The 10,993-nt window shown below is 57.2% G+C and overlaps 1 long non-coding RNA gene across 2 annotated transcripts in view; it reads right to left on the minus strand.

Annotated features, from left to right (window-relative positions):
- The window catches only part of LOC122706789, a 29,760-nt gene extending 20,484 nt beyond the window's left edge, over nt 1–9,276 (minus strand). Inside the window, exons 1-3 of one of the 2 annotated variants that reach the window (XR_006344465.1) lie at nt 8,026–8,733; nt 6,095–6,280; nt 609–3,298 (exon numbers count right to left, since the gene is read on the minus strand). This is a non-coding gene — a long non-coding RNA (uncharacterized LOC122706789). Of the gene's footprint in view, nt 1–608; nt 3,299–6,094; nt 6,281–8,025 lie in introns of those variants that run through there. The other variant, XR_006344464.1, reaches the window with a different exon arrangement.
- Between the last annotated feature and the right edge of the window lie 1,717 nt (nt 9,277–10,993).

Below are 10,993 nucleotides of genomic sequence, written 5' to 3' on the forward strand. Positions count from 1 at the left end.
GGCGGGGCCTCCCTGCCACCAATAGAGGGACGCCCTGACGCCTGGCTGCTTGCAGACGGTGTCCGTGCACTCTGGTTCCGCTGCCCTGGTGGACGTCTGGGTTTACGGGGTTTGGGGAGAGCCGAGCCCTGTGCCACTTCTAACACATCCTTCCCTGAGACAGGGCATTAGAGAGTTTCAGGGCCTTAGAACAAGGATCATCGCATTGTGCTCAGGACCTGGGAGCCAGGAGTCCAGGCTGCGGTGGTGACGGACTGTTATTTGGGGGAGGGGGGGGATATTAAGGAGATAAAATGCTTATAAACCATGTTGACCTCTTATACTAAGTGTATGTATAAACTTGTTAGAAGCTAAAACCTAAAAAAACGGCTGTGTAGAGCCCCACTAATTCTTGGATCCCTGTCTGTGTGTTCAGGCTAAGTGGCTTTAGTCTCATATCCGACTCCTTGCGACCCCGTGGACTGTAGCCCACCAGGCTCCTCTGTCCATGGGATCCTCCAGGCAAGAATACTGGAGTGGGCTGCCATTGCCTCCTCCAGGGGATCTTCCTGACCCAGGGATCGAACCTCTGTCGCTTCTGTCTCCTGCTTTGGCAGGCGAGTTATTTACCACAAGCGCCACCTGGTAAGTGTATAAATTTTATAAAAATCAAATCTTAAAAATCTAAAGGGAATCACAAATATGAGCAAGGTACATGAGACTACCAAAAATTTTCAGACAGATTTTTAAAGACTTCTAAATATATACATATAGTCATTGAAATCTGGAACTTGGTTGATTGGCTTCACAGATCTAATGCAAATGAAGAGGGAACAGTGACCCGGAGAATGGTCTGAGAAGGTTCCCCAGGAACCTGGGGAGGCCAGGGGACGTAGAAGGTGAGAACACAAGGGTGCAGCGCATATGATTTCTGCCCCGAATGCACACATGCCCATGCTGGGGAGAGGTAACAGGCTGGGGATTTTCCAGAGCCGATAGACTGTTGAAACCTCCGTTTCAGCAATAATCTGGAGTGAGAGAAAGAAACCCTCACAGCGGACCTGCAGGAGGCCCACTAGAGGGAGCACGGTGGACCACGGCGCGGGGCAGCAGGAAGGGGTCTGGATGTAAGAGAGATTCAGGGAGCGGACAGGCCCCTCTGAGTGCGGGGATGGACGGAGGGGCAGAGTCCGGAGTGCGGCCGAGGCTGGGGCTGCAGCAGAGTGTTGGGGTGATTTCCTGGGATGGGAAAGCCGGCAGGGGAGGGGGACAGGGTGGAGAGGGGGTGGCGGGCTCTCTTCTGGCCTCTGACTTGCACGGGGAGAGCAGTCGGGAGGCTGGAGGCCTGGCCGAGCTCAGGAAAGGGACCCAGGACAGGGGGGTCAGCAGCAGGCAGTCTTCACGGATGGGCGGGATGGGGTCACCCAGGGAGGGTGTGTAGATGGACAGAGAGAAGAGAAACTGCCAGGGACCACGCCTTGGGCCCTCGGAAGCTTCGAGTCGGAAGAGGAGGAGCTGGCAGAAGGACTGAGGTGAGGGAAGAAGTGGGCACTCTGGATGGATCCATGTCCCCCAGAATCCACACGTAGGAGCCCTCACCCCCATGGGACCCGACGTGGAGTCGAGGTCTTCAGGAGGTCATCGAGGTTAAATGCAGTCACGGGGTTGGGCCCTAACCCAACACGACAGGAACCTCGCAGGAAGGGGAGGACACCAGGGGCGCGTGCACAGAGGCAAGGCCACGTGAGGACGCGCAGGGAAGGGTGGGGGGAGACCCCCTTGCCGGCACTTTGACCCTGGGCTTCCGGCCTCCGGGACTGTGAGAAGCTCACCTCTGCTGTTTACGCCCGGGTCTCTGGTATCCCACTGTGGCAGTCCCAGCAGGCTGAGACCGAAGGGAACCATGACCTCACGGGGCCAGCACCCAAAGCGGGGAGAGAGCCCCAGTGGACAACCCGCACAAACCCCGAATGGCTCCCCCAGGAACGGCCTCGCAGGAGGCAGCCTCAAGCCCATCTTTAGGGAGGAAGCATCTTCCCGGCTCTTGTGGACACAGCGGAGAGGTAGCCGCCCCGCAGGGACCCAGTGACTTCTGGCCCAGCGCTGGGCCAGCCTCCACCGTCCTGGGTGACTGCGTCTGCCAAAAGAGGCCGCACAGTGTCGCCCCCTCACCCCGCCCCGTCCTCCCAGTGCCTTGTCTGGAGGGAGAGTGGCTGTGCCCTCCCCTGACCTGGGCAGGCCTGGTGATGGCAGAAGTGATACTCTGGGACTGGAAGCCCCTCCCCGCGTCCCCCAGGCTCACCCACTCCTGGACCAGCCACCCTGCTGCCCGGAAGCCCGAGTGGAAGGCAGAAGAGAGGCCCTGGCTCACCAGTGAGTGAACCCCCGGAAGCGCATCCTCCAGCCGCCCGCCGAGCCGCCCAGGCTGAGGCCACGTGGACCGAAGTGGGTGACCCTCCCTGCTCAGCCCTGCCCGTGCGGCAGCCCTTGAGCCAGATGTGCGATCACTGCCGTGGAAGCTTCGGGGCACTCTGCCCGTGACCACTCAGCCCAGAGCTGTGCTAAGTCGATTCAGTCGTGTCTGACTCTTTGCAGCCCCACGGACAGTAGCCCGCCAGGCACGTCTGTCCGTGGGCTTCTCCAGGCGAGAATACTGGAGTGGGTTGCCATCTCCTCCTCCAGGGGATCTTCCCGACCCAGGGATCTAACCCGGGTCACTTGCGTCTCCAGCGTTGGCAAGCAGGTTGTTTACCACTAGCCCAGAGCGGAACCCGGTTACTCTGCAGAGGGAGACTGGAGATCCCCGGTCATCCCTGGGTCCTGACTCATCACTGGGGTGCCCTGTTTCTCTCTCAAAAGTGTCCTGGCTTGGAGGGTGAGTTGTGAGGTCATCCTGTCTGTGCAAAACCAGAAGGCCCACTGGCTCCTTTCTGGGAGGGGCTCAGGACCCCGCGATTGGACCAGGCTGGGCGAGTTCCCTTCCTGTTCTTTGAAGGGGATATGAAGAAGCCGAATGTGAAAATGTCCCATTACATCATAATTTGGTTTCTGGAATCTTCTTTTCTGGTTTGTGCTTAATCGAAGGTCCTTCAGGGAGGGGTGAGCTGAGTCCAGGAAAGGAGGGGGCTTCCTGGAGGGCCGGGTGGGGGCTCCACCCTCCCTGCATGTGGAGCAGTGTTGGGGCTCCCCGGGAGGGTCTCAGCAATGTGGCAAGGCAGCCCAGCGCCTCTGGCGCCCAGCACAGGTAGGTCCCGGGTTCTGGTGGGAGCCCTGGGTGGTCCAGTCCTGGGTAGCACCCGTGTCTCAACCAGATCACAAGCTGCAAAGTGAGACAGGCTGGCCAGGCCTGGGCAGGCGCGGTCCCGCCCCCTGCCCCAAACCCCGCCCCTGCCCCAAGCCCCGCCCCCCGCCCCCTGCCCACGAGCCCCGCCCCGCCCTGCCCCCTGCCCTGAGCCCCGCCCCTCCCCCTGCCGCTCCCCAGGCTCCCGACTGGGGCCCTGCTCCATCCACAGGGCCGTCCAGGGCACCCAGGGGCCCGCAGCTGCAGAGCACCCAGACCATCAGGCCTCCTTCTGGAGGCGGGGGGGGGGGTCCTCCCCAGGTACCCCACAGTAAGTCAGAAAACTGGGACCTCGTGAGCTGCCCTGAGGTCACAGGTCCCCTTTGAGGGACCCCACCAAGCCTATTGACGCACCCCGCCCCACCCCCGCCACCCCAGGGAACTCCGCAGCCCCACCTGCCTCCCCACCCTAGACAGCACTTAAAGGGGCTCCGGGCTCCTCTCCAGGTGGCCCTCTCTCGAGGACACTTTCCTCTCGGGTTCCAGAATCCTCTCTTCCCATCAAGCTGGCCGACCTGCAGGTGTGCTAGCCCTTGGGGGCCCCCACACCCTGCCACACCTTTATAGACTGCCCCTCAACTAAGCTCTCCTGCAGTGTACTTAATGTGAAGGCAAACCTCTTTCCTCTGGGAATTTCGAGGAAGGTCCAATACCAAAAACGGATCAATGCAAATCCCATAAGAATAGATTACAGGACAAAAAGCATATAATTCTCTCAGGTTATGCAGAGAGAAACTTAACATCTGTTTATGACTTTTAAGATTTAAATAAAGATTTAACACTTCGCTGTGACTTTTTTCAAAAATCTCTCAGCAAATTGGGAATAGAGCCAAAGGAAACATTCCTGACTTGGTAAATGCACTGAAAGCCCACCACAAAGGTGTATTTAGGTAAGCAGAGTGGTGGCTTGGCGAGAGGGAGGCTGATCAGGCAAAGCACAGAGCATGTTTCAGGGCCTATTCTGAGGGTGGGTACAGATTAGAGATAAAGAGAGAACCTTTAAATTCACTGTGGACGGTGACTGCAGCCATGAAATCAAAAGACACTTGCTCCTTGGAAGAAAAGCTATAACAAACCTAGATAGCATGTTAAAAAACAGACATTACTTTGTCGACAAAGGTGCATATAGCCAAAGCTACGGTTTTTCCAGTAGTCATGCATGGATATGAGAGTTCGAACATAAAGCAGGCAAGAATTGGTGCTTTCAAATTGTGGTGTCAGAGAAGACTCTTGAGAGTTCCTTGGACTGCAAGGAGATCAAACCACTTCTAAAGGAAATCATGCCAGAATTGAAAGGACTGATGCTGAAGCTGAAGCTCCAATACTTTGGCCACCTGATGTGAAGAGCTGAGTCATTGGAAAAGACTCTGATGCTGGGAAAGATTGAAGGCAGGAGGAGAAGGGGAGGATGAGATGGTTGGATGCCATCACTGACTCGATGGACATGAGTTTGAGCAAGCTCCGGGAGTTGGTGATGGACAGGGAGGCCTGGCATGCTGCAGCCCTTGGGGTCACAAAAGAGTTGGTCACAACTGAGCAACGACTGAGCGACTGAACAACTATAACAAAAACTAAGATGAAGCTAAAGATAAAAAAACATCCGAGCACAGTTGTTTCCCGTAAGGGTTCAATCCTGAAGCCACTCTCCGCGTGTGCTGGAGTGTGATGAGGAAGTGAGTGGGAGGTGGGTGGGGGCCAGCGTCCACTGGTGGGTGGGGATTTTCAGATGAGCAGGAGGAGGAGTTCAGAACAACCGTGTGTTGATGGATCTGAGGTGGAGACGCCGGCAGGAACAGGAGCTCGGGTGTAGTCAGCAGAGATGCAGGCTGGCCCATTTAGACCCGTGCAGATACGTGTGTGTGTACACCAGTTAGCACACACATGTTTTCCCTGGCTGTGTCAGCCGAGAGGGCTGAGAAACAGCAACACCCCAGCAGCAGCCAGCCCCCAACCAGGGCCCAGATCTCGGTTTCTAACAGGATTCTCCAGCAAGAGGAACCAGGGCTCCCTAGAGAAATGGCTGATTCTAGGGCTAGGGCAGAGAACATTCCAGAGAACCTGCAGCTTCCTGTCATGCCAGAAAGTAGGAAAGCGTCAGCAAGCTGCAAGCATGTCCCAGACACAGGAGACACCTGAGGGGCTCCCAGCGACCAAGACTGGAACAATTTGAGCAATAAAATAAATAGTGCAGTGTTCTGATCCGAAGCGTAAAATAAACATCCCAAGTACATAGCCGTATAAACACATGATTAAATAAACAATAGAAGAGAAGATACAAATCTCCTTGTGCAAGCAAGCTGCCTTCCCAAGACAGAAACTGCATCTCCCCACCCCGCCACCGCCATGTCTTCTGCGTGCTTCGGTTGCCTCCTAGGCCTTCCCCGAGATCCAAAGGCTACATTTAATCAGAGACGTGAGAAAATAGAAAAAGAAAGGAAAGCAGAGAGGACAAAATAATAGTAACAGTTTAGTCATTAGACAAAGTCTAGGGCCTTTAGTTCTTCTTCAAGGACGACAGATGACAGCCTTAGCCATGTCTTTTGAGCTGTTTGGCAGATGCCGAAACCCCCACCAGGTAGGAGAAGTTACCTGCACGCTGCCCACAAGCACGTGGATCTCAGGCCGGTGGGAACCGAGGGGCCAGCTGACCCGAGATGTGAGGCTCAGCCAGCGTCCCAGGCACAAGGGACAAGTGACCGCTGAGTACGGCTGTGTGAGAGAGACGAGTGTCTTCGAAACTAGAAGACTGCCCCCTCCCCAGCCCGTGGCCCCTACCTCTTCTCCCCGGCTGATCTCCAAGCAAAGCCTGGGAAACGGGTCGCCGGTTCACTGGGCCGTGAGTCCACCTTCTCCCTGGGGCAGTCGGCTTCCCCAGCACGGCTGTCTTTCCTCTTCCCCAACCCTTGTCTCTCAGTTTGGAATTCTTGAGTGACAAGCAGCTGAACCTGAGTTGGGTCACACCTGCAGAAGAATTCCACATGGCTTATGTAGAAGCTCAAGGAGGCAGAGGGCGGCCCCCCAGCCCTCGGGGGGCTGCAGTGTGGCCTCCTTCCAGGGGACAGTGTGGGACAGTGTGCAAAGGGGGGAGAGAGGCGCTCAACCAAGGAGTCCCCTGACGAGCTCACCTCAGCCTGGAGGCTGGGACCAACGTCCCGGGTCACATGTCATGGTGACGCTGAGTCCCCATGAAGAGCAGTGGTGGAAAGGCTTGCTCCCTCTGTGCACTTCCTCACCAAGCCCGTGACCACAGTGTAACCATGAGGAAGACATCAGACTAACTCCACTTGAGGGCCATTCTACAAAATACCTGCCAAGTCTCCCTCAAGGTCGTCCAGCTCAGGGCAAGTGTGAGAACTGTCTCCCCACAGAGAACCCTAAGGCCACAGAGTGACCAGGGCAATGTGGGGTCCGCGTGGACAACAGAGGACATTCGTACAAACCAAGGAAGCTAGAGCAAGGCAGAGACTTCCATTAATAGCGATGCATCAATATTGGTTCACTGGTCATGACAAACGTCTCACTAAGGTGAGATGTTAACGTTAGGGAAACATTCAGCACAGGCTGGACAGGAATTCTGTGCTATTTTTGCACCTTTTCTGTAACTCTTAAAACTATTCTAAAATAAACAGGCTATTTTTTCTTTTTTAAGTACATTTACTATGGCATCATTGAGCCCCATCCCCTACAAGATCCGAAACAAGAAAGGAGGGGGGTAGTGGGGAGCCAGCCCCCTCCCTCCTGTCCCCACCCTCCGGCTCCAAACAGGCCCCCCCCCCCCCCCCCCCCGGCTCAGCTGGTGAGAAGTTGCAGAGTCTGAAATCCACCGAGGCGCGTTCCGGCCAGGCTCCCAGGCCAAGACCTCGGCCAGAGGCTGCAGCGGGCGGGACAAGGCAGCCAGGAGCCCAGCCCTACTCAGTGAGTTACTAGGAAGTTCCCCGGGCTTCCAGCCTAAGCTCACAGGGGAGACGCGCGGGGCATCTTTTCATATGTTTACCCGGTTTTAGAGTCAAGGTTCATTCTATCCTCATGACGGGAGCGGGGCAACCTTGCTTGTGGTTCTTTCATCTTCCTCTTTTCTGAAACAATTTATCCCGAAAAGGAATCAAGTGACGCTTTAACGTTTGGTCAAGCCCCCTACAAAGCCAGCTGGGCCTGGGTAGGTCTTCCGTTTCCTTAGCGCTGCTTTGTATTCAAGCTCTCTCCTTCCTCTCGGGCCAATTTTAGTCTTTCACATGTTTCAAGAGTACCCACTCCCGCCCTCCAGGTTTTCAGATTCACCATCTGCAATGACAGTGCTGTGCGCAGACCTCCTCCAATCTGGAGCCTATTGTGTTTCATCAGCTTCTTTCTAAGGACCACACAGCTGAATCCTGCGGATCTTGGCGTGTGTTGTGAACATCATTTAATCCTAAGAGCGTCCCATTTCCTTTCCACCCGGCAGTCCTGAAGCGGCCAGAAGTGCTGCCGCGTGCGGGCCGACTCACCTGCCCTCCATTCCCCCTGTTTTCCAGATGGGGAAACTGAGGCACAGAACCGTGCCATAACTTGCAGAGGCCCTGCAGGGCGGTCAACCAACCCCTGGGGTGTGGGGGATGGGGTGAGCCTTTTCCTCCGCCCCTTTGGGGAAGCCTGCGGATTCCCTTCCCAGCACACGATTTGTAAATGCATAAAATAAAAGGCATCGTGCTTCAGAGCAATCCACTTACCCTGAAATACAGCTACCAGGTCAGAAGCAAGTGTAGCTTCTTACGCAGCAATGAATGAGGCTTCTCGCTGGTGTATTAGTGGAGATCCAAAGACGGGTCTCATGACCACCAATATTGAAACATCAACCAGAGCTTCTGAGACCCTACAGTGTCAGCCCAGGACCCGGATTCCAGGCGGGGAGGCACAGGTGAGCACTCAGTTTAGGCAAGGGAGGGGCTTCCCAGGTGGCCCCAGTGGTGAAGAACCCACCTGCCAATGTGGGAGACGTAAGAGACCCAGATCTGATCCCTGGGTTGGGAAGATCCCCTGGAGAAGGAAATGGCAACCCTCTTCAGTGTTCTTGCCTCGAGAATCCCGTGGACAGAGGAGCCTGGAGGGCTACAGTCCATGGGGTCGCAGAGTCAGACGTGGCTGAGCGACTGAGCACACTGCGAAAATAAAAGGTGGGACGTCTCCCGTCCAAGTTCACGGCCGCCCGGGATTCCGTCCTCACCGCGGTCCAGGTCAGGGAGCTGGTAACAGTTTGCACCTGAGGGCTGTGACCAGCCGGCTCCTCTTCCTTCAGCCGGAAGTGTTCTCAGAGGACGGTCATCTGAGCGGGGTGGGGTCCCTCCTTCCCGGCGCCTTGAGGGGTTGGGGGGGACATCCTCCCTGATTCCTCTCCCTCCCCACTGACCGCTCCCTGCAAACAGGTTTCCCGGGGCAGCCGGGGCGGAGGCGGGGGGAGTCATGGAGCAAGCTTCCTTCCTTCCGCTTCGTGCCTGAGTTCGCCGTCCTCCCCTCACGCGTGGCTGCGGTTTTCCGCCACGCTCCTGGGTCCACAGCGCTTTTCTTCCACGGACTTGGCTCCACCTCTTGTGTCAGAATTGCTGTCGGGATGCCGGATATCAACCTGACTTGTGCTCTTTGGTGAGAAGCCTTCTTCTCTTTGGGGAAACTGCTAGAATTTTCTTTTTGTCTCCAGTATTTGGAAACAGAAGCGTGCCTGGATGCCCTTACCTCCCCCATCAGCATCTGAGCCCCTGAATCCTTCCAGCTCGGATCCCAGAAATGTCTCCTGCGTTTTCAGATGCTCCCCACCCCCACCTGGACTCCTGGGTCCTGGGGCTGGCATCTCCACTCTGCCCTCGGTGTGTATTTCCCGATCTCATCTCGCCACAGTTTCTGCCTCTTTGATGCTTTCTCAGCCCTACAAGCTGCCCGTGGGCTCAGCCGCATCCATCCCATTTGTCCTCTCTGTGGTCTGATTCATGTTGCCAGTCACAGTCATCAAACCTAATATCTCCGCTCCGGTCTTTCTTTCATGATTTTGTGCTTGCTTCTCATTGACTCTCTCCTCCTCTATCCGCTTTGCGAGGTCAACCCCACTAGCTCCACTTTAATCTCAGGCGCATGTCACACTCTTGGCCCACCTGTTCCAACCGTAGTGCCTGATTCCGGGGGTGTCGTGGGAAGCTGGCGCCGCCTCCTGAGGTCGTCTCCTGGCTCCGCAGGGCTGCCCCCACTGCTCGCGGTCCCCAGAGCCCCGGGAGGGCAGTGACGTGCCCACCTGCGATGTTGTGACCTCTGATAGAAACACATACACGCTCAGGCTTCGTCCCGTTTCTGGCACAGAGCTTCTAAAACCCTCCACGTTTCCTAAGAGACTGATCAAGTTGTCGTCTGTCGTCTGAATGAGTTGACTTCGGAAGTGTGGTGTCAGGAGAACCAGCCACGTGATAACAGTTCCCCCCATCCGCAGCCTGGCCACGGGGTCCGTGTCCTCCTGAAGGGCGCGCCCGCAAAGGTCTTGCTCCCGCCACCCGCCCTCCCCCCCAAGCTGACCTCTTTCTCAGGGGCTTCCCTAGAGTCTTGCTTGGTGTTTACCTTTCCCTAAGTCCATCCTTCCTGCCTTCTGTGGTTTCCTGGGATTGACTGGGGAGGAGCCCACCTAAACCATGAATCCAGACAGGATGGGGAAGACAGGCTCTGGGGTACCTGCCTGGGCAAGGCTGTGGCCCCCAGAAGCTCTGCCACCCCTCTTGTGCCGTCTGAAGCTTTGCTGGGTAACGATGTCTGCGCCTCCGCACAGCAGGCCCCTGCGGCTGGTTCCGGGCACCTGCCCGAGCAGGACCGTGAGGGTGGAGTGCCCCCATCCTGCAGCAGGGCCTTGGCATAGAAGAGGGGGCCTGCTGAGGGGGCCTGGTGCACCGAGAGCGTGGCTGAGACCACCCCCGCCCGACACACACATGTGCGCACACACACAAACTTCACGCCCTCCTCCCACGCCTGCTGCGGGACATTTTCCACAACCGGATTAACTGGGAGATCGGGAAGGGAATCCAGGGCAGGGAGGGGCCTCGATAAGCAAATCAGAGCCCAGAGCCTCGCAGATGTTCTCCTCCTCACTGTGACTGCAGGCTTGAGCTGCAGGCCTGCTGCCGGCAGGTGTGCGCGCTCAGGTGCTCCAGCGGCAGGTGGAAACCCCACTGCCTGTCCCCCCTGCCTCCCCGAGGACCAGGCCCCCCATCCGAGGGCAGAGAGCAGCCCCGGGTTTGGGAGGGTTGGGCTGCCAGAACCGGGGGTGGCACCTGGGGAGGGAGGGGAGAAGGAGCCCAGGACCCCCCCCAGGAACCCCCCCCAGGACTCCCCCCAGGACCCCCCCCCAAGGACAGAAGAGCATGGCTGCATGCCCCGTAGGCCCCGGCCCAGTGCCCGAGTGTCGTGGGCTGGACCATGTCCCCCAGCTCCATCGGTGGAGTTCCAGCCCCCCTGAGGCTGTATTTGGAGACGGAGCTGTGAAGTCTGGAGGGCGGCCCCGACTCCGCAGGGCTGGTGTCCTTACAAGAAGAGCAGAAGCCAAGCTCAAGGTCCCGCCCTGTGCGCAAACTGAGAAGGCGGTGGCCTGCCTCCGAGGGAAGAGGTCTTCCCAGAGAAAAGCAGCTGGGATTTAAGCCAGCTTAGTGGGATCAACAACATCCCTAAGGC

This window comes from Cervus elaphus, chromosome 13, assembly GCF_910594005.1.
Source record: "Cervus elaphus chromosome 13, mCerEla1.1, whole genome shotgun sequence".
NCBI classification, from domain to species: Eukaryota; Metazoa; Chordata; class Mammalia; order Artiodactyla; family Cervidae; genus Cervus; species Cervus elaphus.